The 21,532-nt window shown below is 37.2% G+C and overlaps 1 protein-coding gene across 31 annotated transcripts in view; it reads left to right on the top strand.

Moving 5' to 3' along the window:
- The window catches only part of LOC143681536 (uncharacterized), a 499,706-nt gene that overhangs the window by 70,871 nt on the left and 407,303 nt on the right, over positions 1–21,532 (top strand). For 4 of the 31 annotated variants that reach the window (XR_013174698.1, XR_013174700.1, XR_013174699.1 and 1 more), the window contains exon 1: positions 12,268–12,483. The exons of 1 other annotated variant lie outside the window; for it this stretch is intronic. The gene's annotated coding sequence lies outside the window, so the exon portion shown is untranslated. Of the gene's footprint in view, positions 1–12,233; positions 12,484–21,532 lie in introns of those variants that run through there. 26 more of the 31 variants (XR_013174704.1, XR_013174708.1, XR_013174712.1 and 23 more) reach the window with 17 other exon arrangements.

The raw sequence follows: 21,532 nt of genomic DNA, 5'->3' as shown, positions 1-21,532 counted from the left end.
AGAAACAAAAATTAAAAAAAAGAACTCATATATCCCATATCCCATACCCCTCCCTCTCATTAACCCATAGTGTTAATGTACCCAGCTTTTACTCTTTATGTCCCCCTGTTATTTATTTTTTATCCTTATTTATTTTTACTGATCTGTCCATGCCCTGGATAAAAGGAGCATCAGGCACAAAGTTTTCACAACCACACAGTCTGACAAAGTTCTTTGATGAGCAAAAACATTTTGAGGCAATCCCATTTACCTATTCTTTCTTGCTTATGCTTTGGAAACCACCTCCTATCATAAGATCTTTAAGATATTTCTCTATATTTTCTACTAAAAGTCTTACGTTCTTAGCGCTAATGTTTAAGACTTTGATTCATTTTGAGTTAATTCTAGTATTAGGTGTGAGATCAAGGTCCTCTTTCATTCTTTTGGATATGAATATCCAGTTCCCCAAGCAGCATTTATTGACGAAGCTGATCTGTCCCTGTTGATGAATTGGCTTGACTGCTTTATCAAAAATCAATTATCCATAGATGAGAGGGTGTATTTCTGAACACTTATTTGATTCCATTGGTCAGTACATCTAGCTTTATGCCAGTATCATGCTGTTTTGACACTGTAGTTTTGTAATAGCTTTAAAGTCAGGTAGTGTGAGACCTCTCACTTTATTTCTCTTTCTCAAGATATTTTTAGCTGTTTGGGGCACCCTGCCTTTCCAAATAAATTTGGTTGTTGGCTTTTCTATTTCTGCAAAGTAAGTTGCTGGGATTTTAATTGCTTTTGCATTGAATCTGTAAATCAATTTAGGTAAAATTGACATCTTAACTATATTTAGTCTTCCATGAACACGATATGGGCCTATCATTTATTAGGTTGTTTTTTTTACTTCTTTTAGCAATTTCTGGTCATTTTATGTGAATAGGTCTTTTGTGGTCATGGTTAATTTTATTCCTAAGTATTTGATTATTTTGGTTGGTGTTGCAAATGGAATTTTTTCTTGATTTCCTCCTTAGACTCATGACTAGTGTATAGAAACATTACAGATTTTTGCATGTTGATTTTTGTACTTGCCACTTTGTTGTATTTATTTATTAGCTCTAGTAGCTTTGCTGCAGATTTTTGTTTGTTTTCTACACTTGGTATCATGTCATCTGCAAACAGTGAATGTTTTATGCCTTCATTTCCAATTTTGATGCATTTTATTTCTTTTTCTTGCCTACTTGCCCTAGCTAGAACTACAAGCACAATGTTGAGTAACAGTGGTGACAGTGGGGAACCTTGAATTGTTTCTGATCTTAGAGGGAAGCTTTCAGTCTTTTTTACCATTGAGTATGATGTTAGTTGTGGGTTTGTCATATACTCCTTTTATCATGTTGAGGAAGTTCCTTCTATTTCTATCCTTTGAAGTTTTTCATTAAGAAAGGATGTTGAATTCTGTCAAATACCTTTTCTGCATCAATTGAAATGATTATGGGGCTTTTCTGCTTTGATTTATTGATGTGATATATTACATTAATTGATTTGCTTGTGTTGAACCAGACTTGTGTACTTGGAATAAATTTCTCTTGGTCATCGTGTATAATTATTTTAATGTGCTGTTGGATTCAATTTGTGAGTACTTTGTTGAGGATTTTTGCATCTACATCCATTAAAGAGATTGGTCTGTAATTTTCTTTTCTTGTAGAACATTTGCTTGGCTTTGGTATTCTAGTGATGTTGGTTTTATAGAATAAGTTAGGTAGCTTTCCCTCCTCTTCAATTATTTTGAAGAGTTTCAGCAAGATTGACACTGATTCTTTCTTGAATGCTTGGTAGAATTCACATGGAAATCATCTGGTCCTGGACTTTTCTTTTTGGGGAGCTTTTTGATGACTGATTCAGTCTCTTTACTTGTGATTGGTTTGTTGAGGTCATCTGTTTCTCATTGAGTCAATGATGATTTTTCATGCTTTCTAAGGAAGTTGTCTACATTGTCTAGTTTATCAGCATATAGTTGATTATAGTATCCTGTCATTAACACCTTCATTTCTGCAGGGTCAGTAGTTATGTCTCCTCTCCCATTTTTTACTTTATTTGCATGTTCTCTCTCTCTCTTTCTTTCTCTTTGTTAGCTTGGCTAAGGGTTTTTTGGACTTTATTGATTTTTCTCAACAGACTTCTGGTTTTGTTGATTCTCTCTATTGCTTTCATGCTCTCAGTATCTTTCTGCTCTAATCTTCATTATTTCTTTCCTTCTATTTGCTTTGAGGTTAGTTTGTTCTTTCTCTAGTTCCTCCAGGTGAACAGTTAACTCCTCAAGTTCTCCTCTTTTTTTTAATATGGGTATTTATGGCAGTAAATTTCCCTCTCAGGACTGCCTTTGCTGTACCCTATAAGTTTTGGTATGTTATGTTTTCATTTGCCTCAAGCTATTTACTGACTTCTCTTGTAATTTCTTCTTGATTGATTGTTTAAGAGTGTGTTGTTTAGCCTCCATATATTTGTAAATTTTCTGACCTTCAGCCTGTTAATGATTTCCAACTTCATCCCATTATGATCAGAGAAAGTGTTTTGTGTATTTTCAATCTTTTAAAATTTATTGACACTTGCTTTGTGACTTAACATGTGATCTATCCTGGAGAATGATCTATGAGCACTTGAGAAAATGTGTACCCTGCTGTTGTGGTGTGTAGTGTTCTATAAATGTCTGTTAAGTGTAGTTCATTTATATGCTATTCAACATCTGTTTCCTTATTGATCCTGTGTCTAGATGATCTCTCTATTAATAGAGTGCTGTATTGAAGTCTCCCTTCATATTGTCTACAACTATTGTCTACTTCTTGCTTTAGTGCTGTCAGTGTGTGCCTCATGTATTTTGCAGCACTCTGGTTTGGTGCATATGTATATATGATTATGTCTGCTTGATGAACTATCCCTTTTATTATTACATGGTATCCTTCTTTGTCTCTTTCAATTCTTTTACACTTGAATTCTAATTTTTCTGATATTAGTATAGCTATGCGCACTCTTTTCTGGTTGTTGCTTGCGTGAAATATCTTTTCCCAACTGTTGACTTTCAACCTATTTTTGTCCTTGCATCTAAAGTGAGGCTCTTGTAGATAGCATATAGGTGGGTCCTGTTTTTCAATCTATTTTGTGAGTCTGTGACTTTTTATTAGGGAGTTTAATCCATTAATATTTAATGTTATTACTGTAAGGCAGTACTTTTTTGTACCATTTTGTCTTTTGGATTTTTTTTTTAACATGGGCAGGCACCGGGAAATGAACCTGGGTCCTCTGGCATCGCAGGCAAGCATTCTTGCCTGCTGAGCCACCATGGCCCGCCCTGTCTTTTGGATTTTATATGTCACTCTTACTTTTTTCTTTTGCTGTCTTTTACCCTTCCTAATAGTCTTAATTTCTCCACTTTTCTCCAAACTTCTCTTTCCTGTCTTTTAGGAAGTTGCTCTTAACTCCCATGTGGTGCTGTTTTCCCATTGTATCAGGGGTCAACTATATAATTAGGGACTCTCTGATGCCTTGTTTACTAAAGGACAAATTATGTGCTAATTTGAGGCATACATATATCATTAAAGCACAAGAGCAACCATAACAGTTGCTTAGAACTTTTAGAACAAAAGATTATCTTGGGGGAAGGAGTATTTTATCACTGATATTGGGTTAGTGCTTACAAAAGCATATTAACTTTTAACTGGTTTTATTATTGTATATATACTCACTATAGACAATGCACCCCCTTATTCCTTGCACCTTGGGCAGACAGCTCCTAAGATGGCCTGCCACTGCTGTGAGTCCATTTACAGTGTTGATATGGCTGGCTGAGGTGAAGGCCACAGTGTGGAGAGGAAAGAGGGAGAGAACATGGTTTCCTGGCTTTGTTGAATATCCTATGTTGGAGCTTTGTATATGAAGATTATATACTTTCCTTATTGTTTAGGCAGCAATATATCGTGATATTTGGTTACTTGTAGTCTGAAACATTGTAATTGATAAAACTAGTGTTCTGGTGTTCTAGTTTGGAAGCTGCCAGAATGCAATATACCAGAATCAGAATGGCTTTTAAAAAGGTGAATTTAATGGGTTGTTAGTTTATAGTGTAAGACCTAGAAAATGTCCCAATTAAAACAAGTCTATAGAAATGACCAATCAAAGGCATCCATCCAGGGAAAGTTACCTTGGTTCAAGAAGGCTGATGAAGTTCAGGGTTTCTCTCTCAAGTGAGAAGGCACATGGCAAACACAGTCAGGGCTTCTCTCTCAGCTGGAAGGGCACATAATGAACATGGCATCATCTGCTAGCTTTCTCTCCTGGCTTCCAGTTTCATGAAGCTCCCCGGGAGGCATTTTCCTTCTTCATCTCCAAAGGTCGCTGGCTCATGGACTCTCTGCTTCATGGTACTGCAACATTCTCTGCTCTCTCCAAATCTCCTTCATTCCCCAAAATATTTCCTCTTTCACGGGATTCCAGAAACTTATCAAGATCTACCCAAATGGATAGAGACATGTCGTCACCTAATCCAGCCTAACAACCACTCTTGATTAAATCACATCTTCAGGGAGATGATCTGATTATAGCTTCAAACATACAGTATTGAATAGGGATTATTCTGCCTTTACAAAATGGGATTTTGATTAAAACATGGCTTTTCTAGGGGCACACATCCTTTCAAACTAGCACATCTGGTTATTTTCTATTTGCCCTCCAACTCTTACCTACTCTCTCCCTCTCCCTGCCCTGCTGTGTGCATCAGGAGGTAGATCTCTAGGAACTAAATCACCAAGCTCTTTTGACCTCTTGCTTCCCATTGAGGTCAGTCAGTGGGGAAGCCCTGGCATGATTTTTCAGGGTGGGAGGAAAAAGAATTCAGGATATTTACTCCCTTTGCTTCTTCCCTGCTTTGTTGGATTTCTGGTACTTCTCTGTTGTTTCACCTCCTGCCTAGTGGCTGCTCCTCTGGGCACAGCTCTTGCTTGGCTCTGGTATTACCATTCCCTCCCTCTTTTCTTTTGCTTGGGAAATGTCCTTCCCTTTTTGTAGGTCCCTTGGTATTTCCCTTAACCTTGCGCACACCTCACCAATAATTTCTCCATTAAATATACTTTGGTTAAACCTTTTTCTTTGAGCCATCTTGCTGGAATCTTGCCTGAAATTCAACAGATTCTAGCTCTAATCTTATTCAAAGACCATAATTACAATATTAATATTTCTCTTAAGTCTTTGTGGATTTTAACATGATATCAAATTCTTTGTGAAGTTTAGCTTTTTCCCTGGCTTCATGCTAAATCCTTTCTGACAATTTATCACCAAATATGAAACTGCCCTCTTTTGCAGCACACTTCTGATGTAATTCCCACTCTGACTTCAGGTCTCTAACTCAAGTCAGACAATTCCTCCTGCAGGCCACTTTGGTTAATCCCTTGCTTTCAAAGGCTCCAGGAATGTGACACTTTATTCCTGGCTTTCCCCTCCTCCCCCGACTGCCTTATTCCTCTCCATGTCTGCAGCAAAAGAGAATCTCTCTCTTGCTTTGTTCTAAGTTCTCTAAGATAGCATACAAATTTCCTTCCTTGCTGTTGAAAATGAAGGAAAGGTAGATGAGGATGAACAGGAATAACAAACAAGGAGGGGGGTTGAGTAGACAAGACATCTTAGAGGGTATTAGTCATAGTTCTGTCTTCTTCCAAATAAAAATAGCGTTGTTTGTAGGTCCTCTTCTTGACTTTGTTTATAGGCTTTCCCATGGAAGTAGGAGACTCGATTGGGAAATAGGTTCACGTAATGAGATTCAGGTTGGATGCTAAATCACCCCTTAGGCTTTTGGCCAAAGGTGGAGTAGTTGTCCTGGATTTCCAGAGCTGGTGGGAGTCTTACCCTTTAAGAAAAATCTCCTTAGTCTTATTGACAGTTATGGCCCTGGCTTGATGGAGTTCCTTGCAGTTTGGGGACTTTTTCTACACTTACATCCCTGCGGATATGAAAAGTACTTCTTTTTGGTTTCCAAAATTTTCTTTCCTAGGGTTTAGTCTGTCTTGAATTAGTATTTCTAACTTTTAGCCTTTTGAAAGCCTACCCAAGATATTAACCCCTTGTTAATCAAGTTAGGCTAGGTTATACTTCTGTATCAAATAATACCAGGATCTCAGATGCATAACACATGATTATTTATTTATTTTTTATTATTCCCTGTAGGCTGGAGATAAGTGGAGATTCATCATCATTCCAGACTGCTCCAAATGGAGGATACCACTAACTCCTCATCAGCTCAGATGGGGGAATGGAGAATATAATATTGCATACTGGCTCTTCTAAGCTTTGGTCTGGAAGTGATATATGTCACTTGTACTCATAGTCCACAGGCCATAACTGGTCTTATGTTCCTTCCTAACTGCAAAGTGAGGTTGTGAGTATCTTGAAAAGAAAGGAGAACTGGATATTGATCAATATAGTAATATCTATCATGACTTTCTGGATGAGGAGGATAATTGTAATATCAGCCATTTACTGGATACAAAATGGCAAGCAACATGGTAAATCTACATATGACATTCAGTGTTCAGAGCTAAAACTTTTAAAGACGTTATTTCACTTTTTGCCTAACTAATTAGGAATTACTGGTCCGAGGTTTTGGAGGAACAAAAGATGAGGCTGTGAGTGATTTGTCTTCTTCTAAGAGGAACAAAAAGAATGGCAGAGCTAATGGTACTCATGGAATCAAGTATCTAGAAGTTTGGAGTTGGCAGCAAACCTTATGAAAGAAGCTCAGACTCTGGAAAAGAAGAAAGAGATGGGAGGAATGGCTGGAGGGAGGCCTCAGAACTGTGCTGGGAGGCTGGGAAAACTGGTTGGTATGGCCAGTGAGAAATTCCCTACACGTATGGGGAACGGTGCATGTGTTTTCATCTGCCCTCAATTTAATGTCATTTCCTGCCTGTGCTGTAATTATCTTCCATTTTCCCAAATCTTCAGTAAGAGTCCATTCTGTTAGGCAGAAAAGCCTCGTGGTCATTTTGTGGAAAGAAGAGGGGTGTAACCAGCAGTTAACCACTGAAGCCAGACGTGGGGGCAACTCATGGGACTGACTCACAACAGATGAAACAAACAAATTAAATGAAGCAAAAATAAAAGTGCTTCTTTCCCTAACAGATTGGAAAGGTGATCCCTGTTGGTGTGTATGTGTACACGTATGGGTTAATTTTTGGTATTATGATCTGAAGACCTGCAGGTGCCTTACCCTGATGTACGTAGTTCTACCAGGAGAAAAAGATCGTCATTCCTTCTAACATCTTCTTGCTGAGATGGGTAGTATTTACCAGGTTTCCTCTATTCAGAGTTTTTTTTTTTTTTTTCTGCCACTTTCTAATCTTAAAGTTGAAATTCTCTCTGGCCTGTCTCCACATTCCCATTTTCCAGCCTTTTTCTAGATCAGTATCTGCTACCTTGGTCTGCCAATGCTGGCATTACATTTCTTACATTTCTTGCTTGGTGGTAACTAGCTACAACTTCAGGTATCGGTATAGTTTGTTTTAAAGTGTCAATTCCCACCCCTAACTGCTCCCCCCCCCCTTTTTTTTTTTTAGCTCAAGTAAGCAGTTTCAACAGTAAATTAAAAGGAAATTCAATTAATTTCATTACAATAGGGCAGATAACAGTCTCTATCAGTGTTTCTCAGAGCATCTTGGCAACAAAAGCCTTTTTTTTTTTTTTTTTTTTAACAAAAGAAATCTTTCTTGGAACTTCAGTATGGAAAACATAGAAAATAAAATGGTAGGGTTTGTGAGCACTCTTCCTGTTTCCCTTTCAGTGCAGGGGTGTGGGGAGGGGCCCAGGTAGCCACATACAGAAGCAGCCCTGATGCCCCTCTCCTGAACCAGGCCACAGGGTGATAGCCACTGAAGTTTCTGGGCCCCAAGGTGCCTGTTAGTGTTCTTTTCTTGCAGCAGATTGTACAGTGTGAGACACGCTGATTAAGGGTAACGAGAGGTCAGTCTTGGAGAGATGGATAATAATCCATCATGGAGTAGGATGATGGGGTTAAGAGCATTCTTGGTAAGGTTGTGTCTACAAAGTAATAAGCTGTCAAAGTAGAACAGATTTAATAGGGGCAAATGGAAGGGATCTCATTTTGCTGGGGTTATATTGGTAAAGTGAAGCGGGATATTGAAAGTTTTTTTTTTTTTTTTAACCTTTGGTAAATTATAAAGACTAAAAGTTTTGGGGTCTGAATTATGAATCTTCCTCCAATGACTAATTAAATAATTGACTGGTAAAAGAATAAAAGTGGGAATTCTAACCTCCAATCTGAGCAATATATTGAAAATGCTAAGGGAGTTAAGGCATATTTGTAGAATAGCACAGGTACATTATGATATTTTATTTTATGATGTATTTTTAGGGCTGTTGAAGTTTTTTGTTTGCGAGGTTATAGTCTTGGCCTTGATTTTTTTTTTTTTTGGTAGTTGGGTGCTTGAACATTTATGTATCTTTTATTCTTACCCTTTTCCTGTATTTAAATAGAGATATTAATTTTCAAAATAACTAAAGATAAAATGGAAATGCAAGAACTGTCTTTTTTTTCACATACTCATTTCTTAAAGGGCTTAATAATTTAAAATTTTAATTTTTAAAACCCTGTTGCAGCGGTGTTTTCCAGGTTGCCTGTAAGCACTTCCTATTTGTATTTTTCCTCCTTTTGTCCTGCTTTTATGTAGTTAAGGAAGGGTAATTATAGCAAATGTTTCTAATTTCTGTATTTAAAATGATTGTCAAAACTAAACCCATTCGATTATAATTTGGTAGCTAAAACTGAGTCTAGACATCAGGACTCCAGCTTTCTATTCTAGTACTTTATCAATTAAACTCCCTTGCCTTCCAAAAAGAAGATATGGAAAGTATGTATATATCTAGTTAAAAAGCCCTATTCCAGATCAGAGTGAAATTCCATTACAGTCTGATAAAGTGTTATCAGCCAGAGAAAAACAGACCAACCAGGAAATTTGAATGATGAGATTAGCTGCACATCTGAGGCTATTTCTAATAATTAACTGAGTCTTTGAGAACTGTTTTAATGATCAGGGAGCATCTCTCCTTGATCAGGGAAAGTGATTTCTCCTCTGCCTCAAGGAAGTGCGTGTGTGCGCTGGGTGGGTCAGCAAACACCAGGTCTCAGCAGTTAATGGATTGCAGTGCTACCAAGGCAAAGGGAAAACCCATTCACTTCCTGATAATTTTGGAAGGCTTCAGACTGGTTATTTTATTTTATTTTTTTGCTAGAAACAGTTATTTAGGAGGAAAAAAAATAACTCTAATTTTTTCAAGCAAAGATCAGACCTGATAGTGATAAACATACAAAACCCCCCAACTATTTTTACAACCCAGGAAGAACAATTTTTAAAAAAGGTATGTAATCAGATTTCAATTAGCTAAACTAGTCAAATGGCAGAAAATATGCAAAAGATACATTGGATAATGATTTCTAAAGAAGCATACTGGAGTCCCCAAAACAAAGATATAGCAGTGAGAGATATGGGGAGCTAGAAAAGGCTCCAGAACAGAATATGGGTCTAGATAAATTCTTCCATGTATTTTGAATCTTTTGTCTTATAGATTCAGAAATAACCTCAATCTTATCTTCTTTGAATTTAAATGAAGAAGTTGGTGATTTTAGATGATGCTGTCAGTGAAGGTCTGGGTGAAAGGAGAGGGCCCCACCCTTTCATCACCCATTTATTTGCCATAACTGATCCTGTTTTGCGAGTATGACCAAGACATTTCCATTGACACCCTCTAAATTCTGTGTAAGAATCCACTGTTGTTTTCAAAAGTGTGTTTTGAAGCATGGTGGGTAGGTGGTGGAAAGGGGGACTGAATTACGTAAATGCATGTGGGGGCAAGAATGACGCCCCATTAGAATCACTTGTAGGGCAATGGCATTTTAGTGTCTTTTACTTCTGTTTCAGGGAGGCAAGTGCACACACTTTGATCAAGTGTCAGGTTTATATTGGTAAATCTCTCCCGAGAAGCCCCCTTTTATGTGCTTTTCAGGCAGCCTGTGGGGTGGAGAGTGGAGGTGACCGAGCATTATTTGTTCAAAGTGGCACCTCTGGCTGGGGCTCATTTAGTCAGGCTCACACACACTTCACACAAAGGGGAAGAGGCACAGGCCTTCCCTCCTTTGATATAGCTTTTGCCTATATCTGGGTATTGCCTGGGTGAGCTTATTTCCATATGTATAGGGCAATGATGTGCTTTCTCTTGCTTGTTAAACTGTCACATAATATATTTTTAGAAATATATAATCTCAAGACAGGAGATGAGGCAGGAAATGTTACAGAAGCAACATTTTCACATCCTCTGTGGCTTGAAGAATGTTAATTAAAAGACACCTCATTCCACTTATTTTAATTGCCAAGCAACACACTTTTCTTCCCCCCTGACAAAAACTTACTTTAAACAAACTGCTTTTGTGTGTAACCTGTTTTCGTTTTCACTAGGTACATCGCTAATGAAGACTTCAGCTTCCTTGATGTGTGGAAGGCCTAAGAAATCTGCCCCCCCCCCCCCCGTGCAGTAATATGTAGTGTCAGTACCTTCTCTTTACTCCCAACAGCATCAGGACTGCTGAATAGTGGTGCATGTGGTTGTCAGAGAAACACAAGGAACATATTATTAGATCTTTCATAATTAGGCTTTGCTGATATGTGCCAAAGATTTAGAGCTTAATCAAAAAGTTCTTATCACATGGGCTTCTGCTGGCAATGGATTGGAAACCCAACAAAGGCAATCCTGATGCTTGCTTTGCGTGCTAACAAAAGGGAAGACAAAGGCAGACGAATTCTGCCTTAGGTTTATTTGCAGGCTTATTATTATGTTTTTAATCATGTGATTTGGGCTGTGCTGGGGGGGGGGTGGTTGGGTGGTGGAGATGGTGGGTAGTGAATTAAAAGGACCAGCTCTCCCACGAAGCTTTGAACTCCTCCTCGATCCTGATGGTTTCCTTGTGTCTGAGTCATTTCACCGTGCAGGTGCTGACTAAGGCTTGAGTGCTATGGGAAATTGCCTTAATGTGGCTAGCACAGCCTTTTCCAGGTAGATTCCGGGCTCCCCGGGGAGCATTCCAGCTCCCTTCATGTGTCACATCATCCCCACCTTGCTTGGAATTTAAAAGAGGATCTCTCTAGTCCTTAGATAAACCTGGCCGTGTACATTGGCAGCAAGGACCGGGGGACTGCGGGGGAAAAATGAGCGCGCAGCATTTATGGCTGTTTTGACAAACTGTTGTGTGTTTTTTCTGTCTGAGTATCTGGCAGTGCAGGTGAAACATTGTGCTGCTGGTATCTTGGCTCTCCACTCGCTCTCAGGCTCTGCAGGGAGTGTCGGGGCCATCCCCACAAATGTTCCTAGCAAAGCTGTGAAAACAAACCAGGCAGATTAGTTGGACAGGCTCACCAGCTTTTGAGTGTTAACTGTCCTGGCTGCCCTTTTTTCTCAACCCCTTTCCATTCTTTCATTTAGCAGTGTACTTATCAATTAACACAGTGGTACTGAGGTATTTTTCTACTTCTTGTGGTTATGTTGTATTAAGCAGAATCTATTGTCTCTAGACCCGAAACCCCAATCTCTGAACACAATATAATTCTCTTTTTAAAAAATGTAACTTTGTTATTAGAATAGAGATATTAGAATATGCAGGTAGACAACAGGAATAACTTCTGAAATGTGTGTGTTCTGTTCCCGATGTAAGGACCGTTTCTTATACTGGCAACAGTTGCACATGTTCTCTGTTACACGGCCTAAACGAAAATTCTTCTGACTTATTCCGTGGTAGGTAGGTAACTTCAGTTTCTTTTTTTAAAGTATGATTTAGTACATGTCAATACCCCTGAAGTTCCAAGCATTTGGGGGAGGGTTCTTCAAACTGACTTGACATTTTTTTTTTTGTCTTCCTCTGGTTTAAAGTGAGAGCCAACTGGGAGAAAAAGAACTTGGGCATCTCTTTTGAGGTGAAATCAGAACAAATTAAAAAGAGTGATTATACCCTTCTTTAATCAAAGGCTTCAGAGATCATGTTTCTTTTTAAACAGAAACATCAAGGAATGGCCTTTGAAAATTACTTTCATATTTTCTTGAGCATTTTGGAGCTGTAGCACATTTTAAGAGTTGTCATTTATTCTTAAATATCAGAGTCTAGTATCAGTCTTTTGTCTGTGCCTGTCCTTCAGTGTATCAGAAAGTCCTGCGCTTGCCCTTGCTTTGTTGTGCACAAGGAGACGCTGTCAAATGACTCATGCTCCTGGAATTCCACGGAGGCATTTATTCCGTCTCTGTTGCCGTGAGCCCTGTGTTCTTTTATGACATGTAACAATATAGGTAATATATCCAAAGTATGGACCTGTCAAAAAGGGACTTAATCATAATATCATGATTTTGTTTGAAATAATAAAGGCAAAATGATTAAGGATACCAGTTAACAGGTCTGCCGTATACACAGGGGTAAGTTGTGTACTGTACAACTCCAAGAGGCCTGTTCTTATTTTAGGGAAATAAGTTTAAAAAGCAATAATGTCTCTCTGTGTGTTTGTTTTTGTGATTAGTCATATGGATTAATTCATTTGAAATAGTGTCAAAGAAGGAAAGATAAGACCCTCAAATTCACATAGCCAGTGTCCTATCATTTCACAAGAGAAGAAAATACTACATCTTTGGGAAACTTAGAAATCAAGAACATAACTTGAAATTATTTGACTTTAACAGTGTTGCATGTTAGTCTTTCTTTGTATTATTTAAAAATAGGTGACTTCTCTTCTCCTCATCCCTTTACATTTAAAGACAAAATGTATTAAAAGAAATGAACAAACAGGAAACATCCCCTCATTTCATTCTCTTTACATCATGTGTTTTGTATATTTACTAACTAATATCAATTGTATTAATGCTGTATAAATGAAAAGCAGAATACAGACAGGCCACATATTAAAGTAACTTTAACCCTTAGTGTTTAAGTATAGCTTAATAATGCCATCAATAATTATGCCTCTGGTAAATGCATAAAATACTTGTTAAAACTGTTCAAAGCATTGGTATATAGAATAGCATGTTACTTGATAAAATAAAGTTGGAAACTGCTCTACCATAATTTTCTTTTACAAGCAACTACTATATGAGATTTAATTGCCTTCCAATAATGTGCCAAGGGCATGGAACATCAAGTTCCAAAATCTAGGTATGAAATTCCTATGCCAATAACTAGATAATGCTTTCAAATGGATGCAGATGATTTTGAATATGAACATTTTTGATACTTGTCTTTTAGTACTTTTATTTCTTAAAGTCACAATTTAGGCAAAACAGAAATATAACTTTTGTAATCTTTTGGTATTCTTCTTAATCAATGCAAGACATTTATAATGAATGGGAATTAAGATTCCTCGACAACTTAATAATTTTGTTGGCCTCCTTCTTGGTTGTCATTCCTGGTCTCCTGAGCTGCAATTAGTATTAGGTTTGGTTTTTATATGCAAACACAAAGTTTGCCTGGATTTAAATGGTTTTGATTGGAGCAGATATTATGCATATTTTTATAGAATGCTCACAATTGCCTGTTTTTCTTGGCAAATCAATGTCTTTGAACTCATTGCATTTTGAAATACTATTTTTTTTGTGAACTTTTATTATTTGAAATATGTTGCTTATGTATTTAGTAATTTTACAAAATAATTTAAGTGGGCCTGGGACAAAGTATTATCTAATAAGGTTCTTTGTAAAATGAGACCACTGTATTATATTACGTTTTACCTGTTCAGAGAAATTTTGGAAAGTAAGCTGAATGCAAATTTGGTTACTTTCATGTTGTGTAACTAAGACTTAAAGCACATGTTCAAAGTAATTGTTTTACCTGACAGTAATGACATGCTAATGATGTTGGAACAGTTCAGACCCTATAAATGACTAACCTTTTTGCACTTTAAATTGATTTTTCCTGTGAATTAATTTAAAATAGCAACTGTGTGGTGAAAATTAGGTTGGTCCACTAAACATGGTTCATTTAACATTCTTATTTTAGCTATAAACAAAGTATTAGGTCAATTGTGCAGGATTATCTCAGTTTATTTTTTTAGTGTGCTACAATGAACATCTTTTCAGATTTTTAGTGGCAGTTATGGCAGGGATTAATATTACATTTGTTTCAAATACAGATTCTATAAAATGTTTCTCAAATCTTGCGGTAAATTGAGATATAATTATAATATAACTTACTTTCAATGGGTTTGATATATTCTAAACCTAATTTTCTTTTGGGGACAAATATGCAATCATGTCGCTTCTGAGTTATTTGTCTGGAAATATTTAATGGGCTCAAAAAAAACTAATTTCCATGGGGAGTATATAATAAACTTATGAAAAAAATCCTTCTGAAATTGTCTCTTTTCAGAAACTAGAATTCCAGATTTCAGGAAACATTTTAAGTAATAGCAGCTGCAAAAATCATCTAAGTTGAAAATTTGGCCATCTTTGTATGAAAATGAGCTTAAAAATAATGTCAAGGCCAAGACCAGATTCATTGGGTTTTATTTTAGAAACTGCTTTTCCTCCTTGCATCAGTAATTCTTTGTGCAGGTAGATTCATCTGCACTCTTGCTTCTTCCTTAATGATAATTAGAAACTCTGTCCCGCCCCCCTCCCCAGGCCCAGTTTAATAAAATTGTTTAAGACATGGTATGATCTTTAGCAAATGACCTTTGCACTGTGATTTGGCAGTTGGATTTGTGAGGCAGAATAACCATCTCCCAGCAACACTTAATGTCTTCAGGCTTCACTTCTTGAGGTCAGGGCTGGGAAGCTAGCAGGGAAAGGCCAAAATAGCCTGTTAGAACCACAAGAGATATTAGCCCATCCAGTGTTTTGACAAACAAAATACTTTAATTCTTATTTATGGTTAGAAAAAAAATCTTTGCTGTTTCCTTATCTCTGCATATCAAATATTTTATAGGATTTCTCTATTTAAAAATGAAAAACAGCATTTTTACTTAAGAAATCTTATAAACTCACAGCTGATGACATGCCCTCTGTGAATCTTTGGTTTACTTTCTAAGTGTTAAATTGTTTTGGTGTAGGTTAATAGCTATCTTAATCAAACCCCTGTTATTCTGACTAGCTTCTTTTAAGAAGAAATGCAGTGCATTTTTTTTTTTTCGGTGTAAATGGAAAAAGTTGGAGCATTTATAGATCTCAGAAGTGAGAAGAGGGCTCCTGTGATCCCAGTGTGGGTCTGAGAATGGGTATTAGATCAGGAAAACCCCCGAGTTCACTTGTACAGATTCTGTAAATTCTAAAATGACAGTTTGCAGTTTTGATTTGGAGACTGAAAGGGGACTGATACTAAACATGGTTCACCAACAACTTGTCTTTTTCCACTTCCTAAATTTGTAGCAGGCCCATTTTTTAGATACCTTGGGCCCCTGAGATTTCTGAAGGGAAAACCCATTGATGACTGGATTCCCTCTTACCTCAGGGACTTTTCTTATCTTCATTCATTGTCAGGAGAGCGGTATCTTGCTTATACAGCCTGGAACTGTGACCTGTGAGTTTTAATTGCTGGGCTCTATCTTTATTTCTTGTACCTAGATATCACTTGCCTTTAAGCTGGGGAAAAAGGCTGCAGTCTCATTTGATAAGGGGATTTTAGGTATCAAGCTTTGGTATGTATAAGCTAGATAGACATCTGTTAGTGAGAATTCCCAATAGATGCTAGAAAAATCTCTATTTGAAGCCAGAGGCCATGGTTAAAGTCAATGGGATAAATGGGACTCACACAGGAAAACTCAGCATATAAATCAATTTAGTTGGACTACTATGCTTATGTGACAGTAGGGATGGCAAACTGCTACAGAGAAGTATGTATATAATAGAATTTTTCTTTACATTTCATCTCAGAGATCAAAGCCGATTTGAACATGAATTTATCAGAGAAGCAGATTGATGATCCTGATTTTTCTGTATTGTTTTGTCCCTCATAATTGTCCAGCCAGCAGAATTGGTGTTAAGTATGAAGTAGCAGTTTAAAAACATAAAGCCACCACTTAATTGGCACATGCCGTGTGCTTTACCAGCTGATAGTTCGGGCACCAGTGTGGGTTCCTGAACTACTAGTTAGCTATACGAGGTTGACCAAGTTACTTAACTTCACTGTGCTTTAGCTTTCTTATCTATAAAGTAGAGATAATATTATTGTCTATCTAATAGGGTTGTTAGGAGGTTTAAATGTGTCAGTTTATGCAAAGCACTAGAACATTGCCTAGAATTTACTAAGTGCTGTATTTACGTACATCATCTTATTTCATCCCTTACCAACCCTGTAAGAGTTAGAGGCATTCTTATGCTTGCCTTAGCTTGAGCTCATCTGAAATCAAAACCGTTGGCAAAGGGATGATCCCAGAGAACAAGAGGAAAGGAGTGGAGAGTGTATGTGGTGGGAGGGCACGACAGTGGAGGGATACATTTTGGAATTGTCTACCACCAGAGGAAACTGAGCCTAAGGGGGAAGTAGTCAGGATCACTTAGTTCTTAACACAAGAACCAGGTTTTGAACTTAAGTTTGTGTGGTTCCAAAGCCTGGCTTTTTCCATTCTGTCATATAATCTCTAATAGTGGCAACTCTCCACTATGCTTATATTTCTGCATGAAAGTGTATTTTTAGAAAACTTTCAAATAGGTGGAAAAAAACAGTAAAATGACTGAAAAATTTTGAGGTTAAAATTTATTTTTATATTGGAGAATAGCTCAGAATCAAAAGCTTTGTCATGACATGAACAACTCCAAATTTTTGTCAACGCATCTTAATTTCCATTGACGCTTCGTTTTCTAAAACGGTTTTCATTAATAGTGAAAAGAAATTCAATAAAAATGGGGATGTTGTCAGTGGTTAATTTTTGGTTTGAAATTAGAGTTACCAAAGTTTTCTCATTCCTTCCCCCTACTCTTTGCTATATATAGGGTATATGTGTTTCCCTGTGTATTAAAGGGTGTGTTTTCCTGTGTATTAAAGAGTGTGAATGTTTCCCAGGGAAACAAAACAATTACGATGTTTTCAAAAGACACGCAAAATACGCAGTCGCTTTGCTTTATTTTTGAATCATACTATTATCACTTATGATTGCATGGTAATTATATATGCAATGTATTTGTGATTATAGGCAATTTGAGCATTGTTTAAGAAAAGGCTGTGACTAGTATTTTTTCTAGTTTGCAGAGGCGAAAATAGTTCTGGCTATACATTTAGTTGAATATATTATTTATGGCAAGTTTTGTGCCCAGTGCTGGAGATGGAAAGATGAAAAGATACTGTTCTTGTCCTCTAGATGCTCACAGTGCCATTTGGTAGCTAGATGATATATACATAAATTTTTTTTTCTCTTTTAATATGCTGTATCATGAGGTCACGTTTAATTATTTTTCCATGTGAGTGTCCTGTTATTGCAGCACATTTGTTGAATTTTTGTTAGTTGGTTGGTTTTTTATTGTTTTTTTTTGGGGGGGGAGGTGCATGGACCATGAATCAAACCCAGTTCCCTTGCATGGTAGGCAAGAATTCTATGACTGGATGACGCTTGCACCCCCTTGCGCCCCTTTTTCGCACAGATTTTTCTAATAGCTGCACGTTGGATCCAGGATAAAACATGCAGGCCTTTCGAATGGTTTAGGTCTCCCTATCCTGTCTCAGGTCTTTCTTCTCCTGTTTGCTTCAGCACTGAACCATTAGCAGCTCTTTGTGGCAATCATAAGTCTCTGCGTCTACGCATTCAGTGTAATGTTTCAGCCTAATGTGTGTTTCTAGATGCTGTATGCATTTGTTGACTTTTTTTTTTTTTTGATGTGGAAACCCAGTTAATCCACCAATCCCAAAAGCAATCTCTTACTTCATGTGCTCAAGGCGATGCCTCCCCATTTAGGTCTTTTCTCCACCCCCTCCCCCTTGGCTGACTATCCTAGTTTGCTAACTGCCAGAATGTAATATACCAGAAGCAGAATGGCTTTTAAAAAGGGGGAATTAAATAAGTTGCAAGTTAATAGGTTTTAGGCCATGGAAATGTCCCAATGAAAGCATTAATAGATGCATTAGAATGCTGGAGAAATGTCCAATGCTATAGAAATATCCCATCTAAGATATCCAAGGAAAGACACCTTGATTCAAGAAGGCAGATGAAGTTCAGGGTTTCTCTCTCATCTGGAAAGGCACATGGTGAACACGGCATCATCTTCTAGCTTCCTTTCCAGGTCCCTGGGAGTCAGTTTCTTTCTTCATCTCCAAAAGTCGCTGGTTGGTGGCCTTTCTGCTTCTCGGCTCTGCTGTATTCTCTGTTGTGGCTTTCTTGCGGCTCTATCATGCTTCTTTGCTTTCTCCAAAATGTTTCCTCTTTTATGGGATTCCAGTAAACTAATCAAGACCCACCTAGAATGGGTGGAGACACATATCTACCTAATCCAGCTTAGCAACCACTCTTGATTGAATCACCTCTCTAGGGAGATGATCTAATTAAAATTTCAAACATACGGTACTGAATAGCGATTAGAAGAAATGTCTCCCTTGACAAAATGGGATTAGGATTAAAACATGACTTTTCTAGGGGATGTACATCCTTTCAAACCCCATACTGACCTAGGCACAAGCTTCTTTCCGAATCTGACATTTTAAAAATATTGCCATTTTAGCAATTATCTTGACTTTCCATAGACAACAAGCTCCTATAGGGCAGGAACTGAACTTATCCATTTTTTAATTATCTAAAGACTTCACATTTAAAGATCAGTATATAATTATATATGTATAAAATGTTTAAAGAAATAAAAGTTGGTAGCACAAAAAGTTTCTCAAAAAAGGACCTATTTGATCAAAAAACCAAGTAGAATCTTTAAAAAATATATAATTGTTAAAAAAAATGCATTGGTTAGACTATACTGTAAAAGCTGAAAAAAGGCAAAGTTGAGGAAGTTAATAAAAATAGCAAAAGACCACTTTACAAAGGAAATACAAATTGGCTGATAACCTACATTTCAACATCGATAATGACAGCTAGAAGACGGTGGGATATTTTCAAATTGCTGAAAGAAAATGCCACCATAAGATTGTATAGCCATGTATTATACTTCTGTGAAATATTTTCCAAAGTATGGGCAAAAATAAGTACATTTTCAAGTGAACGAAAACTGAGAGACCCCCAAATGAAAGGAATTTCTGGACTATTGGACTACAATAACATTTGAGTTTAGGGAGGAAATTAGGATTTAGTTTCCTAATGTCCTTAATGTCATTTCTCCATGACATTGTTGATTATGCTTGATAAAAATCCAGTGGTACCTTGATTGTACAATCTTTTCTCCTTAATCATCAGTAGCCCAATAAGCATAAAGTTGGAGTACATAATTTTCAAAATCAGCAGAATGGGAAAAAAGCATATGAGACAACAAGAAAATAAAAAAGTATAAGTAGTTCTCTTTTGCTCTTTAAGATCAGAAATGTGAACAAATAAACATGGAAAGTCAGGATAAATAGAAAGCGAAAAGTTTGATGAAAATGAAGCCAACAGCAATAATCATAACAAATATAAGTGGCTGTGGTAGCAGATTTCTAAATGGCCCCCAAGATTCCTCATCTGCTCCACCCTAAGGTGTATGATCTGCATAAACTTAGGTTTTATTATATGGCTCAATTAATTTAAAAAAAAAAAAAAGGTTTTATTTACACCGTATAATCCACCCTAACTATGGTCAGTGACTCTTGGTATAATCACATAGTTATGTGTTCACCATTAGAGTTGATATGAGATTGTTTTCATTTCATCTAAAGAAAAAAATCTCATGTCCCTTATATGTTCCTGTTATAGATATTTAGCTTTGGTATAGTGCCTTTATTACAATTAATGAAAGAATAGTACAGTGTTACTGTTACCTATAGAACATAATTTGTATTAAAACACTTTGCATTATTAACGCATGTTTATTCTAGTTCATATAAGAACACTCTTATGTCTATACAATTAAACCATCATCATTGTCCACTCTGGGGTTTGCTATGTTATAAAGGCCCTTTTTTTTTTTTTTTTTAGCTTGTGGTAGAATTTAATTTTCTTCTTCAAACATTTCTGAGTTTCCAGATAGTTATCCAATGAACATTTTGCGACCCTGGAAAAAATGAATACATTTTATTTTTTTCTACCATGGAAATAGCACAATGGAGTGGCATCTAAATTGTGATATATGAGAATGAAGTTCTTTTATGGAAGTAGTGTTCTTTTAAGTTTCAGCAATACATGAGGAAACCCTTTTGTGTGAGTCACGAATCTGAGTGGTGGCCAGATTTCTGCTAAACTGGGCACGTACATGGATGGATGTCCAGGAGAAAGATTACTTATGGCCATTGTTTTAGTTGTAAAAGCTAAATACAATAAACCTCAACTGGAATGGCTTTTACAAAGGGGAATTTATTAGGTTGCAAGTTTACAGTTCTAAGGTCATGAAAACGTCCAAACTAAGACATCTGGGGATACCTTGACTCAAATAAAGCTGATCGGTCCAGGACACCTCTCTCAGCTGGAAAGGCACATGGTGTGTCTGCTGGCTTTCTCTTCTCATTTCATGAAAAGTCCCTGTATTTCCAAAAATCTCTGGCTGTGTGGGCTTTGTCAGTTCTGAAGCTTTTTCCAAAATGGTTCCCTCTTAAAGGGCTCTGGTAAGCAACCTCACCTTGAATGGGTCAAAACACATCTCCATGGGAACCATTTAATCAAAAGTTACCACCCACAATTGGGTGGGTCACATCTCTTTGGAAACAATAGAAAAGTTCCCATCCAGCAGTATTGAATGAGGATTAAAGGACATGGCTTTTCTGGGGTACATAATAGCTTCAAACCAGTCCAGCCATCTAAGGTAACCTGTGTAATTTTGCCTCCTCAGAAGGCTAGCTGCAAAGCCTTCTTGTTACATTGTTTGTATCTCCCTTTTTCATCACTTGTTCACGTTTTGGTCTTTGGTTAGCAGTGCAGAGATGTTCTTGCTAACAGGGATCTTGAAAGTCAGTCTGATTTATACTTGCAGAGCCACCCAGGAGGGACAGGTCAAAAAGGAGTGCTGAGGCCCTCTTTAGGTTGACTTCCTGTCCTCCTGGGAGGATGAATTGGAGACTTGACTAGTTCCAGCTGCTGGGGGAGAGTGAGGCATCTTTGTCCTCCATGCAACATCTGGAGTCACAGACCCAGTTTTTATCCCCTAATTTTCTTTCTGGTGATATATATAATTCTAGCCTTCACCTTTCACACTCTGCTTTGTTAATTACACTTCATTATTGTGCTACCATCACACACTATTGTGCTATTCCTTTCTGAACCTTTACAATGAACTTTATTGAACATTCTATACTCCTTAATCATCAATAGCCAAATTCCTGCCTATCTTCTATCTCTGGATAACTTATGTTCTTGAATGTAATTTTCAGAGTTTGCTCACTATAGTTAGTTTATATAGGTGATATCATAGAACATTTATCCTT

This window comes from Tamandua tetradactyla, chromosome 4 (assembly GCF_023851605.1).
Source record: "Tamandua tetradactyla isolate mTamTet1 chromosome 4, mTamTet1.pri, whole genome shotgun sequence".
Classification (NCBI taxonomy): domain Eukaryota; kingdom Metazoa; phylum Chordata; class Mammalia; order Pilosa; family Myrmecophagidae; genus Tamandua; species Tamandua tetradactyla.
This window is presented reverse-complemented; position numbering and strand designations above follow the sequence as displayed.